The following is a 19,257-nucleotide window of genomic DNA, read 5'->3' as shown; positions in this document are numbered from 1 at the left end:
AGACCACATTTAGCTTTACGGAATAAAACATAACAAGCTGTCAAAATGTGCATAAATAAATTAGAGTCATTATTCCAGCTTAAGGTTCTGGGGACATAAACAATCCTCTTGAAGTTCACTGTGACATTTTTTGCAGCAAGAGCCAAGCATTAAAATTATGTCCTGTATACAGAGAGCTGTAAATGCATTCTGTCTTAGGGCCTGGCACTGCAGCACAGAAATCAACAGGCCTGCCTTGGAATAGAAAATACAGCAGTTGAGAGCCAATTCCCTGCCCTGAGCACAAGTTTTATGGCACAGTCCATGTCCATATGGCTAAACTCTGTCCTGCCCACTCCCCAAAGAGGAGTTCTCATCCATATCTGCCTGCTTGGAAGAGTCCCCAGCTCTCAGTGCTGCCCTGACCCATCTCTAGGCCCAGCTGCAGAGAGCACTGGCTGGCACGGGCAGAACCCTGCCCCAGAGTGTGCTAACACCAAACTCCACAGGTCACCAATGCCACTGCTCCTGGCCCTGCCCAGTGCACCAACACAGCACAGTCTGGGACTTCTGCTGGGATACTACCCTAAATGTTTACCTTTTGTAAGTGACTTCCAGCTGTATGATAAGAAATGCAGAAAGTGAGATCAAAAAAAGACATGAGGAATGAAGACATGCACACATTTTTTGTGTATAGGGATATAAAGGAGCTGTACCAGGTACACATATCCACATATCCATCACTAAGCAATTACATAAACTTAGGAAACTGTGTGATATCAAGATAAACCTACAGTGATACCCCCACAGCACAGTCTCCGGCAACTCTCTGCGACTCAGAGACTTCCCAGACAAAAAGCGGTACCCTGGTATTTAAAAGGCTTCTGAGGATTCTTCTCAAAGAAAATGAACTCTGGAATTAAATGCTGTATAATTAAAAATCCCATGAAAATAAGCTTCAGCAATTTGATTTATAAACAAGGAGCAAACCCATTCATTCAGAAAACATACTTTACATCAAAAGAACATCAAAACAAGGATGAACAAGAGTCGTGTCATTACAAAAAAGCATCAAGCTGAAAGCTACAATCTCTAAGAGCAAAATGGCACTGACATTGTGACAGAAGGCTTTTGCTTGAGCTCAGTGCACATAAAACACAACAGAATCAAATTTTGTAGCATATTCAAGGCAGAACCTGCTATGGAAGAAATCAAAACAAATGGCTAGTAACTCCGGGAAAATGCAAGATCCCTCATATTTTGCAATCAACAATTGTTAAAGCAAATTTTTTTCTAACTTTTTTTTTTTTGTATATGCCTTTAAGGTTTTGAAAAACCACCACAGCAACTGCATCTTTGGGTTCTGATGGGTATTTTTGAGCTACTTGCTAAATCCATATTAGGAGCTGAGGCAGCTGTGGCAGTATGAAGGATTGTTCCATTCCTGAGTAGGAAACATTCTTGCATTTTGTCCAGCTGAAATACTGTATTTCCACTGAAAATGCCATACTAATAAGCTCACTGGTGATGTTTATCTAGAAATTATTAAGACAGAAAAACTTTTGATTTCTTTGTCTCACCCTTCTCTTTCTCTTCAATGTGGGATCAAGTGGGTCAAACCAAAAATCTAAATGCATTTCCCCCCTAATTATAAAAGAAATAGATATTTTGTTATTTTTGTCTTTATGTATCAAAAAACATACCAAGGTAGAATCATCCTGTTTTCCAAAACTTGTTGTTGACCATTGAAAGGAAAGACTCCCTAGAAATTCACCTAGCACAGAAAAGTTCTTTCTTGCTCTGTGCATACTCACAGCGTCACAACAATGCAGATGCAAGCTTTAAGATCCATGATCTGACTCCTCTGAGATTTCCCCTCTCCTCCATGTACATTGTAAACATGACACAAATGCAATCCAATATTTTTATTTGGGAAATCATGGAAAGTTACAGAAATTAATTTGGAGCAGATGGCAGAACAATTCTGACTAGGACAGAAATCAGGAAGAGTACAAAGTCTTCTGCCAAACTTGGGAAGGAGGTAAAAAGGATTTATGGATTTATGCTTCTATAGATCACTATCTGATATATATTAGAGGAATGCTGGTTATGTCATTCAATTCTCTTCTGCCAAAAATTTCCTCATCTGCAAAATGGTGACAGCAGTACTGCCAACCTCACAGGGATCCTGTGAGGACAATGACCTGTTTTCCAGTGTTCTTACACTGGGCAAGTATTAGATGAAGGACAGAGGAGCCCATCACCACCCTATGGTCTCCTCAAACGCCAGAGAAGGATTATAGGGCTCCTGAATGCTAAGCAGATCTATTCATGTGTGATCATTTTACCTAAACCAGCATTGGCCTGGATTCCTCAGATCACTCATCTCCTTCAGTTCAGAACACAACCACTACACCAATGCAAGATAAAAAATACGGCGCTTACAATTATATGTGTAAGATAAAAATCATCAAGAAACAGAATAAATGAATCTAACAATATCAGTTCAGAATATATTTGAGTTGCAAAGAATTAAAAAAAAAGGGGAGAAGACCCCAAAACTGTGTAAAATGATCATTCAGACTAACCAGCAATTCTAGTAAGCCAGCCATACAGCAAGAGCTCAGGGATCAGCTTGGTAGGGAAAATAAGCATTCTTGTGATGTGTAAGCCATAATGAGAGCAGCAGGGTGAAACAAGCCCCTCAAAAATACTCCATTGTCAGTGCAGCAACATCCTCTCAGAAGGAACAGTTTCATATGACAGCATCCCAAAGTCTTTCACTTGGTGATTTCCATGTCCTGGAACATATTATGGAAAGAACAGAGGCATCACTACAAGAAATCCCTGGAAACAGGTTAATGCACAGGAGAGGCAGCTTTACAGAAAGGCACCATGAGGTTCTCCATTTCTTTTGCTCTCAGCCTATCTTGTGGCAGGATAAAAGAAAGACAATAAATATGTGAATCACAAAAAAAAAAAAAAAAAAAAAAAAAAAAAAAAAAAAAAAAAAAAAACACCACCTAGGACATATTTTTCAAAAAATAATGTGTGTACAAGATTATATCCCATTTCTTTCCTCTCTGTTGTTACAGTCCAGCTTAGATAGGCATGCCTTATCACTAAAGAAAATACAGGCAATTAAATATGGGAATCAATGTCAAGTCAATTGTCTGTGTTCTTATGAAACCATTTCACCATTCTTCCACAAACTGGAAAATATTTAGCAAGAGGTGTGCAAACTGGGACCAGGTGCAAGGGTGTGCTTGAAAGGTGAGTATCATCTGCTGGAAGCAGATCTAGACAGAAGGATTCAGCATGAAAAATAATTCCTTATTAATCCAGATATAGAATTTTTTCCCTCTGGCCTGAAAATATTTGTTACTTTCATTTTGAAACTAAGTTTTCTATTCATACTTCCAACAACAAACTGTCAACTGCTGTTACAAAATTTACAGTGTTTCACAGAAAAACCTACTGACTTCAGCAAAACATTCTTCTGCTTGGTCACATAGACCAAAGCATTTGAGCATTTGGAAAACACAGCATAGAATAAAACATTCAGCCATTAAAAGTCATTTATCCATTTAGTTTTCCTCTAACAGCCTTTCAGAGCTTCAGTTCAGTAACATGAAAACCTCCCAAATCTGGAAGTGGTCAGTCTGCAGAGAAAGCACTTTCCAACAGCTTTGATGTCTCCTAGTGAGACTCTACATTACTCCAGAAGCTCCACTGCAGGAATATAAGAGCTGAAATTTGTCCTTATATTTCGTACCACTAAAATCCAGCACAATCCCCATTTGGAAGACTTAAGTGAGACTTAAGCAGTACATAGCCTCATACCAAGTCTTCTTTGTGTTGGCACAAATTTCACCCAGGCAAGACAATATTTGCTCAGGTGCAGTACCTTGGGTGAGAGTTAATCCCTTTCATTTCTGACACAATACTTATTATGTACAATAACTAATAAAAGCCACTCTTGAGATCGACAACCTACACATTTTCAATTTCCTCTCATGTACTGTAGTCTTTCATAAGCTCCTTTGATCCTGTATAGGTGTCAATCTTTACATGCATATAGGTCACAAGGAAGTTCATCTCACGTTAATAGCCCAGTCACCTTCAGATACGTGGATTTCAAGCCATTTCCATTTCCAAATTTCAGTTTATCATCTTACTTTAGTTATTGCATTCTTCTCAAATATATGAAGCAACAGAGACTGTGATCTTGCTTGGACCTGTATTAAAAAGGAAAAAGTCATTTCAAATATCAAAGCTTCCTTCTTGTCTGGCCAGTTGGAGACACACGTGCACACTGTGCTCTTCCCTGTCAAGGGAAAGGTGGGCCAGGGTCTTTGGGGCCTACTGACCCTGGTGCAGTATTCTGGACATAGCAATTGGTCTGAAATCACACAAAATGCAGAATCAAATCATGTGGCCTCATGAAATCTGAGCTGAGGACTCTGAATTTGGAGAAATGCAGAGGGCTACCTAATGCAGGCACTTCTAGAAGAGCCCTTATGAACACAGGGCACGACTGTACCCTTGTCTTCCTCCAGCCCCAGATGCTGAGCACAGCCTTTCACGAGTGCCCAAGCCCTTCACAAGGCTGGATTTTGTTACAGCCTGAAATCCCTGCTCAAAGTAAAACATCCTCCATAGCTTTTTTCTTTTTTCCACAAACCACCAGCACAGAAAGTTCTGCCTTCTTTGGTGTTTCAAACAGGACCAGAGGCTGCCAGTGACAGAGTGCAAGACAAGAGGGCCTGGACTTAATCTTTTCTGAGAAGGCAAACTTTACAGAAATGTTTGTTTTCACTCTGCTGTTCAACATTCCAGCTAGTGGGAAGCTTCAGAAACTTGTTCCAATGGCTTGTTTCTCCTGCTCCCTCCCATGGCAAATTGAAATCAATATTTTTAGATTCTTGTCATTCCCTTGAAGACTCTCTCTCCCTCCCTTTCCGAGGTCACACAAACTTTGCTTTGGACTCCAAACTATTAATTTTTCACATTACTCGTTTTAGGTGTCTGAAAAGCTTCTTACTCATCAGCCCATAGAAGGACGTGTTCTTTTTCTTTTTTTCTTTTCCTTTTTAAGACAAATAAGAGATACAGATCTCAGCAAAAGAAATTAAGTCTCTTCCATGCCATTGCAACAAGGTGTCTCCAAGACTGACTTGAAGTCCCCCCTCCTTGGCACACACCTGCTGGCTTTGCTTCATGATCAGAGTGCTTTGCTTCCATAGGTACAGGGCACAGAGAAAAAAAATCTGTGCCAATTGAGGAAATCGGGAGTGCTTTTCTAATGATAAGGCAAAATAACTTCAGGGAATTGTTGTGAAGCCAAATTCATTTTCCACAGGTCACCAAACACTGTGTCAAACATTACTGACTTTTGGTAGCCATGAGCTTAAGTTAGGCTTACACTCTAACTAGCCCAGTATCAGCTTCAGGAGCTCATGGGGACTGCTGTCAGCTATGCCTGGAAAAGAGATGAACATGTAACAGGAAGTGGCCTGTGAAGCAAGAAGCAGCCTTCCTCATTTACCAGAAGTTCCCTTTTCTGCTCAGCTCCTCTTCCAGACTCGTTTGGACTAGCAGAGGAATATACCAGTGCAGTCCTGCCTGTCAGCAGGGAAGAATGTTTGTGCATCTGATTCCTCTATCTCTCCACCAGAGCTTTGCTCTTGGATCTCCTGAGGCTCCTGATAACCTCCTGTATTACTGCAGCTGTTTGTTTAACATACACCCATAAAATGCTTGAGGTTGCCACATTGCCCTTTTCTCCTGTCCACACCCAGGATCTTCTCATCTTCTTACACACAGTAAACAATTCCCCACAGGGTCCACATTTGTTATGATAACTCACCAGCCCATTCAAATGTCAGCTCTGATGCACACAATGCAGCAAGCTTGTGCAGTGCTGTCAGGTAAGACTTTACTGATGCGCTCAAGCTTTACCAATAAAATAATATTTGTGCTCTCAAAACCATCTACCGAAGTCTCCCAGAATGCCATAGCAAGAGCTACAAAGTATTTTTAAGGAAAAACAAAAAAAAGAGAGAGAAAATATTTTTCATCATAGAGACTTCAGCAAGTCAGCTTATGTAGACAGGTTGGAAAGCATTTTGTGAAGGTATAAAGACAGTTTTGTGCTGTTCACTTACACAATTCCTTTGGTTGAGTACAAGTTGGATGCAAGTAGTACCATAATCAAGTATTTCTGGTCTGGTCCTCGAGTGGGCAGAATACAACTGAAATCCAGATAATCCACATTTTTTACATCCGATAAACCAGGATGGCATACAGGAGGGCAAAACAAACCAATTTACAAACATCCCTATCCAAATTTTTGGCCTGAAAAATCTGCTGAGCTGCTTTTGCTTGTTTGGAAAAAGTCTTAAGCCTAGATCAGCAAGAAGGTCTTTCCTTGCTGCATTTCTTCATGCCTGCCTGGGACAAGGTCCTGTACAACTATTTTTGTGCTCAGGACGTCTGTTTGAGATGTGAGTCCTAAGTCCCCTCCCCTGCAGACTCCTGAGAATATACTCTGACAGAGTGTACTATGCACAGTTTCTTCATTCTCTTGTCTCTTGAGATTCCCTTTTTGATAAACACAAAAGTCTAAATGTATGCAAACGCGTAGCATACACAGCCAAAAGGGAGAGAATGAAAGCATTAGGAAATCAGTATTAAGGATCTTTGTTTAATACTACAAATATCTGGAAGCATTTCTTTGCACATACCTTTCTGGAAGTCCACAGCCTATTTCCCAGTCAAAGAAAACATGTTGTCCATGCAACAGCAATAAAGCTGTCACACCGCCTTCAGCTGTAACTAGCAATCTGTCCATATCCAATACTTCATTGAAAAAGAAAAAGGTGCAGGCCCTAAATCTGGATGAATTGACTAGCAAAGGGCTGTGTACCTAAAGTTCAGCTCACTTTTTTCTTGGCAAAAGCATTTAAATCCTCTAATGGAGATTTATGTCATTTTGTCTGGGTGCCCTTCCCACAGAGGCTTCAGAAATTAATCACACTTCCTCCACAATCATGGAAAGATCCCCAAGTTAGCATGAAATTACCTTTCAAAAAATTTTACCTCATTTTTTCCACCTGTCTCTCTTCACCAAAACACCTGTACTGGCTGAAAACTCCACATACCATATTTTACACTTATGGAGAATTGATCTGTGATAGTTAACAAAATTCCACAAATGATTAGGACTATAACACCTTCAACATTTCTTAAATTGTTTTACAGACGTGGCTGCTGTTTGATCAGACTCACAGAGACCTGTAAATTCAATAGCTTTAGAGATATTTTCTTATTTTGCAATTTCAAAGAGCTCCAGACTTGTCATTCATTTTAGAGACCAGCAATAAACTACTCCCTTATTCATTATTTTTTGCCATATTTCATCTTTCATTAGAAGATGCAAAGCACCCTGACAAACAGGAACTGAAAAATAAAATATTGAAGCAGGAAGCTCTGTTTGTAAAGATGTCAGTTTAATGTATGCAAAATGAAAGATATTTTATAAAACCTATTAATAAAAATATTCCCAAGCTAAACCAAAGTTAACTGCAGCATTTCTGGTCTATTTTAAACAATATTGGTTTCATAACTAATTATCTCCCAATTATTAATATTTTTTTCTTGATGAACTCTGTGCTGCCTCATCCTAATGAAAGTGCTGCAAGGTAATACAACAGTTACACGACAATGCAAATAGGACCCATTCAATTTGCACAAAAAAAGGTTGCAAGGAGCAATTAGCACTTCATTAATATGATATAAAATGCTAATTTGCCATATATCCCAAGCGACTCAAAACTCCTTTCCATCCATATGTGCAAATAATAGTTAATATGATGCAGTGTGTGTGAACCAGGTTCATGGTGCATTAGCTGGAATCCCTGTGTCAGTTTTCAGTATAATAGCTATTAGTTAATATGAACAGTAGCTCACATTTAACCTGTGACAGCAGTGTTAAATGATAAAAGGATCTGTTGGCAGCAATATCTCATAATTCCACCCTGGTAAAGTTCTCCCTTCCTTGCTATCCAGGATGAAGTATTGGAAACTGACTTCTAATCTAATTTATAAAGCAGATTGAAATGAAGTGCTGGGTGCACTCAGCTCTGCTGCTCAGCATTTTGAGAAGCAAGATCATTCCTGGTGAATTGCACAGCTCAGGCGCTGAAGCACTCACTGGCAGCTTCTAATGATCAAAGTATTTGACTTAAATAATTGATTTATTTATACCAGTAAAGAAGCTCCAGGGGGTTGTGAATATTATGAGATATAATCACACCACTAGGGAATTAGAGACCCTCAGATGTGCCTTGTGCTTGCTAATGCCCTACGGGTGTGATTAGGATATCACACATCAAAGGAATTTGCTCTAAATTTTTTCACATAATAAATTAATAAAAATAATTTATTTAAATAATTCCATTGATTTAACAGGACAGATCTGATGCAAGATACAGTATGCAGAGAACTACAATGAAGTGTGTTGATCTAGGACACTACAGAAGCCCTGACCATCTTCAGCTAACACCCAAGCACCAGCAGCATCATCTGGCTAGTGTGTCCCTTATGAGGAGGCATTATCATCACCTCAAAGCTTACTGTCTGCAGTGAGCATTCCCAGATACGTCAGTCAGCCTGCATTGTCTGAGATGGAGTAAAATGGTGCTCTCTAACAAATCCTTTCAAGAGGAGAAATGCTGATTAACAGTGACACACAGGGCGGTACAGCATTCTGGCACAGGTAGGCAAAGCGTGGGGTGCAATACCTCATGGACAACCCAGGCTCTTCTGGCCAGGTTGTATTCAGGTATTTTAACCCCTACCTTAATGGCTTATATGGTTTGACCATTTGACCACGAGGATTTTACAGTCTTTAATGCACTTCTTATCCCAACATTAAAAAACATTAGGGAAGTGTTCTTGTGTCAGTTATAAGAAATTGAGCTATCCAGAGACCAAATAACCTCCTCAAGGGCACACTGACAGTCTGGGCAGACCACAGGATTAAACTTACTGACTTTCTGCAATACATTTCAGAAGATTTCAGAAATACACCAGTTTTTCCACAATGATGTTACAGCAACAAGCAATTACCTTCATGTTATCTTTAACCTAGTGTGCTGTAAGGGAAGTATTTAGATGTTCCAATTCTTTAAAGACAATTCTTGTCTTTATCCCAGGACCCACAGGGAAGCATTTATGGCAGTGACAGGAAAAACAAAGGCACCTTTTTAGAGAAGAGTTGTGAAAAAAACCCTGTAGATCCTTTCAGTGCCATAGAAAGGCATGGAGACAGAAAGCAAAATATGGGGGCAATTTCTGCCGTGGACAAACTAGTACTCCAGGTGCAAAAATACAATTGCTGTTCTCAGGTTGCAGAAAGAATGAGTGAATAAGACCCTTTGAACCCATGTCTGAACTTCCCTGGGGTTAGTCCTAGTCTGTTTTATATTGCTTTAGATCCCTCTTAAGATGTTGCAAAAGAACTCCAGAACTGTAATGTTGTTTAAACTAGCCATGCAAGCTCTAAGTGAAGAAATCAACCACAATTATAAATTCCTGCAGAAGCAACATCTCTATCACTAAAATTAGAAAGGGAGAAGCATCAAGAGATTTGTTCATGCCTATGGGAAAATCCTGAGATTGTGTTTGACTTCCCCACACTAAAGCCTCATTCCCATCCCTGTATATGTGTTCTGATTTAGGAGCAACAAGCATTGTATGTGCTGGCTAGGTCTATTATCAACTTATGCCACAGAATGAGATACCCTTGGGCACATCACAAGCAGACATCCATCAAATGCTTTTATTGCAAGGATCACATCTGAAATCAGCTTCAAATACACACAAAATTCGGTCTCTCTCTCTTACTGAGTTCAAAGGAAACTCTCCTGTCTTGGAATTTCAAGATTTGAACTGAGCCTGGAGTTATGCAGTCCACTGAAAGTGCTACATGTAGCATGCTGTGTTGAAAATAAATGTACACATTTTTCTATGTTTATACCCCTTTTCCTTTCTTTACCTCATTTTTCCAACATGCACATAATAAATACAGCCCATCCTACAGATTAAGCAGTTTCACTTAAGTGCACAAGAGCACTTATGACTCCCCAGCACTAAGGATCCAGCACTGTGCATTGGTTGGGCTCTGGCAGAACTTCAGCAAGGATGCAGACCCCACATTTAGGTAGGGCTTAATCTGCCCATATGGTCTTGTAACATCATGAGTATTTGCTTTGTTCTGCTTATGTTTCTCATCTGCCTGGGTTCTCCCATGCCAATTTACCCTTGTAGAACTGAGTTTAATACTATTACCATGAGGAACCATTAAAACTCAGAAAAAGTCTTTCTATCTAGGCCCACCTTTAAAAAAGTACAAAATATCTGTAAATCCCTGGCATATCTATCATCATCAGAGACAGAGTCATGTCACTGACTCTGACCCCAATTTCAAATTCTTAGTACTGGTATGACTGCTAACTACAGCTTCAACAGCTACTGATCTGAGGGAGTCCTGTGCTGACTGCAAAATCTCAGATGTGATCCCAGTTTAGATTATAATAAAGTTTAATAATTCTGATCCTTCTGATATCCCAGTATGCATCCCATAACACGGCTGCCTGTTAGTTAAGACTGAAAATACCAACAGTCTACCCTTGAAGCAGACTGTCAAGTTTACAAAGAGCCAGCAGAGATCAAGGATTATTAACAACATTGGCTCTCAGAACTGAGGTTTTTTTAAACAGTGTCTGTTTTGTTATCTATATCATCCATGACCTGTGTGTTATTCTCAAGGATAGCAACAGCTACACCACCTTGAGCAAACCAACTTCTTAGGAGACTAGAGAAGTGAATCACTGAGAGAGAGCTCACAACAGAAAGCAGCCCCAGTGTCTCAGCAGTAAAAATACCTATTCATGACTGGAGACAAAACTTGAAAGTCAATGAAACAAAATAGTATTAAAAGCTGAAGCTGATCAATATACTAGAATTTTCCATGTTTGTTTATAACTGAAAATATTATTTACATCTCTATGGGATTTAAAATCCTCTCTCCTTGTGTACAACAATATTCTTTGCTTTAGCTCCAGTTATGGGTGGACAGCATTTCTCAAAAGCAAACTTCAGCAGAGCAACACTCAACATGGAGAGGCCCTGCACCTACAATTAACACAACAGAGCAGGCTGACCAGCCAGCCACAGCTGAAGTCAGAGGCAGGAAGGTAACTGCATGCCAGTACAGCTGTATGAACCACAGGCTTCAACAGGAGCTTTCATGAGCAGGATCTGACCTTGAAGGCTCAGCTGCAGTAAATCAAGAATGGTGCTAACTAACACATGGCTCTTTGCACAAACTTGCCTCCATCCTCATCCTCCATTGCAGGAATTTTGTCTGCAGTGGAATTGGTCTGCCAAATAACATCCAAGTGGAAGATACAAAGTAAAGAAATAAGTCAGGATAGAAACACTGGGGCATAAGAAACCAAGAACTGACTCAGCAATAGGAGTGGGCTTTGTAACTTAAAAGGGGGGTGTAGTTCTCCTAGGAGCAGCTTTCCCTTCTGCAGAAAGCCATTCTTCCTTAGCCTCTCTCACTGCATGAATTCAGTTGGAATTCAGTGGTTGTGTCCCAGGCATTGTGAAATATTAGTGCTGTCAGCATTTGCAGCTGTAGGAAGTCAGATATAAGCCCTAGTGCCACAGTATGCTGCTGGCAATGGAGCCTGGTAGCCCTATCACCAACTAGGGCATTCAGCACAAAAAAAAAATAATAAACCACAGACTTGGTGATCAACAAAAGACCTGGCTGCTTATTCTGCCTGGAAAGGAAATTCCCTCCTTTTGAGCTGGCTGTTAAAGTACCACTCTTCTCTGAAAAACTCCTGTTGTAACATGACATCCTCCACCCAAACCAACAAAGCTCCCCAGCAAGAGTTTCAGATCTGGAATTTGAGGTAGGTAAGTGAATCCACACTAGCTCTCCTGCAATAGGGAAAAGGATTTTTAGGGGCACTTATCACTCAGCAAGTCTGAGGACAAGCAATATGACAGATGTAAGAGCAAAAGTGAGGCACTACAGCTCAAAATTATCTTTCTGGGTACTGACTTCCTGCTCTGGACACCCTCTGTTCATGGAAGGAGTCATTCTGCCTTGCATGGCTGCCTGCTCTGCATTCCTCCTCCCCATTTTGAGGCCAGTGGGGCCTTCATTCTGAGGTTTGCAAATTGAATAAACAAAATGCTTTTCACTGCGAGGCCACATTCAGTCCTTGGTGTATGTTTGTAATGATATAGCCAAAACTATCCAGGGAGGAACCCAATGACATGTTTTCACACGAGGGAGAAAGAGCATTACTTATCTTTCCAGGGCTTTATATTGTTCCTTATAAAATGAGTAGGAAATTTGTCTTTCATGTCAAAGAGAGTAGAAACCTGCACTATAAATTTAAAATTGAGTTTTCAAGGTGTTGAGGGTTTTTTTAACTCCTGCTTTTTTCAATAAACTTGCAAAATGGGACAAGCTTCTTTGCCACCAATAAAAAAAAACAAACACAGAACTCATTACTCCTTAGCAGCCATTGTACATCACAGGAGCACTGTTTCTTAAAGGGCATCCCCCTTCCAATGAAGAACTGCAATGCTTTCTAGTAAAACGTCTAAACCTAACCCTTCATTACTTCAAGTTCCCCACCTTGTGCCCAGCCTGACAGCCTTGGAGCCTGTGAAAGGAGGAATGTAATGAATATACATTAATGTTATAGATTTTCCACAGTTCTTGTTCTGGTGTGACTAGATTTATGTATGGAGCAGTTTGAATGTAATTCATCACGATTATACATAGCATTGACTTCAACATTTCTGCAGGTAGCACCGTCTCCAAACTCTCTTTGCCACATCTGTATAAAGGAACTGAGAAGTGGTGACACAATGTTCATTTGTTTTGGTGGAAAGACTCAATTAAAACAACATAACAGAGTCTAAAAAAATACTAATCTGTGAAAAAATGTGAAAGTGAGTTAAGTAAAACCTTCAAATATTCCCTTGTTCATGACAAGCTGTGTGGGCTGACAGCTTGTCCCAAGGGAGTGAGAGGTCTTAGAAAAAGCCCTGCTACAAAAGGACTGGCTGTTAAGGCAAATCCCCACCAGTCGGAGCCCTGAGGAGGGTGAAGCCCAGCTATTGATGCCCAAACACAGAGAAGACATTGTGAAGGAAATATGGGGGATCAGAATGGCAGTGGAGGAAACAAAATAGGGACTGCCTCCCACACGGGGGAACAACAAACCTGTGAAAATAAGGAAGTGCTTTTTCACTAGACAGATTTTTAAGGAAGAAATACATATTGCATGACTTTCAAATGCTACCTGGGCCATTAGCAATCTCCATGCTACCACATCTTGAGGCATGGGGGGAGACAAGAAGGCAGGTTATTAAAAGTAAAATGGAAATACAAGGAGAGTTCTTTTCAAGTAAGAATCTGTCTTTGGAGGGGGCAAAAAAAAATAATAAAGTGGCCTCAAGTATTACTGAGTTCCCATTTTCATTCCAAGTTCTGCAATAGCCATTGTTGTTCCCCAAGCACCAGGGTCCTCAGGCCTTGTCACCAGCGCTCTCATTTCGCAAAGAATTGCAGTTCAACAAGACCATATTCTGAAGCCTTTTTTTCCCACACACAAGCTATAACCACGAATGTAATGAAAACTGTTAGAAACAGTCATTTTAGACAGTCTCAGTTGGGAGTAGGTGAAAGAGAGGAAGAAGAGCCATGTAAGGAAATTTGAGTCTCTGAAGCTGAGAGTAACTTCACAGAAGGAGGATTGTTGGACAGCAAAACTCTTTTGTTGATTTACACTGTCCAGAGCTATAAATGGATTATAATTGAAAACAATTATAATAATTTACAGTTAGAGAGTGCTTGTAATCAAAGAACTTAAAGGTGATTTTATACATTTGCATTTCTCATATGTCGCTTCACTTCTCTTTGTAGTTACTCCTATAGCTGTTTCATGGTATACTAGACAGGAGTCCTGAAATGCTATGCCCCAGGACACAGTCAGAACAGCTAACAGGACCACAAAATTCCTCCTCCCAAGCCCCAGGTCTCACCAAAATCCCAAAGATATCTATACAGGCAATGCTGATATGTGATATGACTATAATGACTAAAGACAAAAGAAAACATTGAAGAAAAATTCAGGACTAAGGAAAGACACAAACTTTCCTTATTAAGTACTCTAATGTTGTATCTCTAAATCTCTTGGTCAGCTCCTAAGTTCTAATACTTGAGCAGTAGGAGAACAAATTACAAGAGATCTGCACATGAAAGAATACATCCCATCTGTGAAGTTGGATTTACTTCCCCCAAAGCTTTATTCCCCATGAACCTTCTCACATGAAGAAAATCCACTAAGGGAGAGAAATCTACATGCAACATCCATTCTTCACAGTGAATTGCCTAACACGAAGGTTGTTCCCACAAAGTAGGCAGAGTATTCATCTGTGGAAGCATAATTAAAAGACATTTGTGCAGTTCTTGGAGTTCTCAAAGAGATGTGGCCAGCAACACCCAGGACAGCTCATTAGCAGCCTGGTTTTCTCATGACATGAACTTTCTTGCATACCCTATGGCAGTTTCCACTAAGAGTAGTATTGCATTTGTTTAAATTTGCATTAAAAACAGAAATACTTTGTTTCTTAGAAGGCAAAATCCTCCCAGCAATTACTAGATGAGCATCTCTTCTTTCATTTTAAAAAATAAAAGGAGCTGTCTCTGGTGTGTGTCAAGAGCTGCAGGGACTATATGGAGCTTGCAACATTCAATCTACCAAAGAGGTTGAAGGCAGCTCACAGGCCTAAGACAATGCCAGCAGGGCACTCACAGGGAGGTGACAACAGAACAGCCACATAGCCCTGCAATATCTCAGACAGCCCTGCCCTGAGCCTCTGGTGGTCTCCAAAAGTTTGTGAGAAGGGATGCAGTGCCAACAAGCATTATTCCTTACTTTTCCCGTATTCTACAGCCCCTGTCCTGGGCCTGGTAATACTGAAGTTCATCTCTCTGAGCACAATTAAACAGAATAAAATATCAGGTTTAGCATCAGTAATCACAAAGAGCTCCCCTCCAAATCTCCCCCCAGGCTGCACAGCCCTGAACAGGACGATATCCCTGTCCCTCACAGAACAGGCCTTTGTCTTGAGACACAGAGCCAGGAACAGTGTGTACCATGCCTTGCTTTAACATACTCAAAGTTTCGTCTTTTAGAAGGTCATCCTGTGTTGGCAATTCTGTGCTCAGGAACTGACAGCAACAAAAAACACCCAGCCCAGCTGAAGTGATGCTGGATGGGCCCTCACATTGTTAAAATTACAAATTTGCAATATTGTGCTGCTTAGGAGCTGCATCCACAGGCCCCACAGCACTGTGGGCACCCTGTGAACTCTAATAAATGTGACAGATCATTAATTACCAGACCTATGACAGATTATTTCTTGCAGAGGCACCATATAATTGTATCAAAAATGAGTGTGTGGCTTTTGAACAAATCACATGGCGACAGCAGCATTTGTTTGAAAGGCCTCACACACCAAACTAACATAATCTCCACAGAACTACCTTAGCTGACTACACAGCAGGCACCTTTACTGACGGTGATACAAAGAAAACTACAATAACATGGGGAGAGTTTGGGAATCCCAGATTCTCCAGCTGCCAGTTGCTACTTGATGTCTATTTTCATCTCAAAATCACAGAGAAAGACCTGGGGATTTAAAACATACTGTCAATATTGTAGCAACATTTGTGGAACTTGGATGTAAGTAGAAAAGCATTCACAGGGAAGACTTCGGAGGAATTGCTTGAAACTTGGTCTGTGTGCACTGCTGGAATGCTTAGTGCTTCTCCAACAAAGTTCCAGTTTAGTTTTACAAGCATGGCAGCCTTTGCACATTAGCACACGTTATGTGAAACATCACCCCACTTCCCCAAAATAGCAGCTCTAATGAGTTTCATGGTAGCTCTCCTGCTGATCCAACATAAATTTATGAGCAATTCAAGGAGCTGAGAGGGTGCCTGGGCCGATGCATTGGCCCAAGTGCAGGCACACTGCAGAATGGCTTCTGCCCACACAGGCACTGTGTGCTGGCTAATGAACAGGGAGACACAAATACAGTCACACCACAGTTCATTAATAAGTTCAGATGAAGTAGTAACAACCTTTGGAAAGTGTTCAACAAGATCACTCAAAAATGTAGTAGTCTGGATACAACTTTTTATTGGGAAACAGAAGCTAAGACTCATTGGTACTCAAAGGTTAAGCCTCTGTCCTCCAGCAGACATACAGGAGATGGAAGGAAAGAGACAAAAAGATAGAATGTTTTCCATGCTCTCCCTTCTTCCACTAAATGCACACAGGTCCCTCCAGAAGCCAGCAGTAAGCCTGGGCTCCACCTGAGGGCATCATCTTGACACAAGGACACAGATTAGGTTTAAATGCAGTACTCAATCCCCAAATGGGAATATTAATATTTATCTTCTATTCTTTGAGGCTCCTGTAACAGGGCACAGGAGCTGGGCAAAGCAATATGACTCATGAGGAGATATCAATCACTGGTACAACTGGAACTTTGAGAGCCTAAAGATAAATTTCTCTGGCAAGGTGGATAGCATTGCTTCTGTGGAAGTATGAAAAGCAGCCAACATGCTATAATCCCAACTCCTAACATATGATCAGACACATACTGGACTTCTGTTCAAAACATCACTATTTTGCCACATGACAAGAAACACACAACTAGAAAGAGAAGTGGAATGACAAAACTGGCACCTTGGTCCATGACCAAGGTGAAGGCACACACCCACAGCCTGTAAGGCGACTAAGAGAGATCCCAACACTTGCGGCTACAGCAGAAACATCCAAGCACACAGCTGGAAATTCAAGAGCCCTTACACCACAGAGCCCAACACACTGCCATCATAGAAGGAAAGAGTTTTTCACGTATGACAATTATACAAGAAGGAGTGCCCCATCAAAATACCCAGGCATTCTGCAAATCACTACCTGCCTACAGCTGCAGGGCCTTTGAAGCAGCAGGTTGCTGGCCTTGAGCTGGATGGATTGATTAAACAGCATAAGTTGGATATGACTGGCAAGACTTCAAATTGGGCAAACCTACCCCAGAAGGATAAAGGCCTGTATTATCGTTTTTAAGCTCTTCCCACCACCCAAAGAAGCTCGCAAGGTGAACTGCTCTGTTCCCATCAATTCCCCCTATAATATCTATTTTCCAGGAGGCAGGAACCAGGCCTAGTTACTATAATCATGTCCTAGCTCTTAAGATCTTGCCCTCCTTTCTGCACTGGGAGCATATTTAACCTGATATGTATTTGGTCAGCCTCTCACTATCACACATACAATTAAGTTCAGCTTCTGAAAGTTCTACCTGTAATTGGAGCCAGCTGCAACCTTTCTGACACATACTAATTGCTAGTAATGATTTAAGTGCAGTCAATTCACATGCTGCAATTGTTTTAAATAAAGGAATCTCTCCTACCTTTTCCTTGAGAAAAATCTGTTAATCTTTGCTGCTGACTTATCAAATCCTCCAGTCACCTGTTTGCCATCATTTTCATGAGCTGATAACGTGTTTATTAGAGCCATAATATGCAGGTGGAAGCATAAAGGTCTCATTTGGTGGAGTATGAATTCTGTCTCATACATCTGTATGGAAAAGCTTGCCTCAGAAAAGAATAAGTTCCAAAATAGTATCTTTTATTCTTTTCAAATGAAATATTAGTTCTTTTAAGCTCAGTACATATCTCAAAATACCATTTGGATGTGTATGACAGGTTGGTTTTTGTTAAGCTCAAGGTACCATCATTGCCTGTGGTAAATCTATCTAGCCTTAGTTAATTTCCATTTAATTCTATACTCCTTTTAATTATTTTCATATATAAAAGCAAGTTCTACAAAATAATAAAATCTCATGTGGATTCTATAAGGCTGGTTTAAGAGTGCTTCCCACAAAGTATTTTATTTTCCTGCAGAAGGCCTGACCTGAGATACTGAAGACAACACACTTCTGACAGAATGAGCCCAGCATCTCTTTGGAAATTTTGCTTTCCTTTCCAGACTGTTTGGGGGTTATGGTTGGGGTTTGGGGTTTTTTGGGGGGGTTAGATTGGTTTTTAAGGCATGCTAGGGAATTTAGTACAGTCTGTGCACTGAGTTTATCAGTCCACATTTCCCACCAATGAGTTATGCAGAGTGGACAACCAGATAGCAAATGGACATTCTGCTGCAGCTGAGTCCACTGGTCCTTTGGCTGATTTATGTGTGTGTTGTACTGAATGCACTTAGCTCCTGGGGTAGCATATACTAAAACTCAGCTTTAAATGAGGTCTAACTCAGGTATCTGCCATCTCCAGAAAGACATTCATAACCCTTGCCTCACCTGTGAGATTCTGCAGGAGAAGAAAAAATGTATGGACCAGAATTAAAACAAGGATATTCTGCCAAATATTTTTAATTATCTGAAAGAGAAGAGAAATAAGTAAAAAAAAGTACTGACCAGCCACTCAAGGAGTCAAGGCAGATTTTTCATATGAAAAAAAAAAAAAAGCCTGAATTAAAAGACAAAATGTATAAAAAGAAAAAAAAGAAAAAGCCGTAAACAAGAGGCAAAATGAAAACCTAAATTATGATTGGTCCAAACCTTTCAAGTACAAGAGGAACTTCTTAATTTGAGTTAGGATTCCTTGAATTGGCTCCTAAAAACATAAAGTAGGGGTCTAATGCTAGGACAGTATCTGGTTTACTATAAAACAAATCTAGCATATAATAATTTCCTTCCACTATTCCCATGACTTGTGGCACAGGCCCAAACCCTCTTCCATAATTCACGTCCAAGCCTCCCAGAAGAGATGTGATGGCCAGATTGTTAGTTTTAGTGTATGAGTAGTTTGGATGAAATGACAAATGCTAGTGATCAGTCATACTGTGGAGAAGAGGTGACCACAGTTATGAGCAAAGGGCAGAGCTCCACTGGCATTTTATTATTAGCATCTTGAATATGTGAAAAAAGTTGTGGTTTTTTTAAGGTAAATAACATTTTCCTACCTAACTGGCCAGTCCTTGGGGACAATTTGTTAGTCATTCCGCAGCATGAGCCAATTCCTCTTTTCCAGAGAGGAGAACAGAATGTCTCAGCAGATCCAGTAGTCTACCGGGCTGATGTTCCGAG

General features: G+C 40.4%; 2 long non-coding RNA genes across 2 annotated transcripts in view; both read right to left on the bottom strand.

Moving 5' to 3' along the window:
* LOC134565593 (uncharacterized) overlaps positions 1–19,257 on the bottom strand; it is a 329,001-nt gene that overhangs the window by 194,451 nt on the left and 115,293 nt on the right. The window lies entirely within an intron of this gene.
* Positions 1,074–6,425, bottom strand: LOC134565600 (uncharacterized). Its single transcript, XR_010083947.1, has 3 exons — positions 6,147–6,425; positions 4,100–4,217; positions 1,074–2,780 (listed from the first exon to the last, which is right to left on the bottom strand). It is a non-coding gene; the product is annotated as an uncharacterized LOC134565600 (long non-coding RNA).

Source organism: Prinia subflava, chromosome 2, assembly GCF_021018805.1.
Source record: "Prinia subflava isolate CZ2003 ecotype Zambia chromosome 2, Cam_Psub_1.2, whole genome shotgun sequence".
In the NCBI taxonomy this organism is placed as follows: Eukaryota; Metazoa; Chordata; class Aves; order Passeriformes; family Cisticolidae; genus Prinia; species Prinia subflava.
Note: the sequence above shows the minus strand (reverse complement) of the source record. Positions and strands in the feature narration are given on the sequence as shown.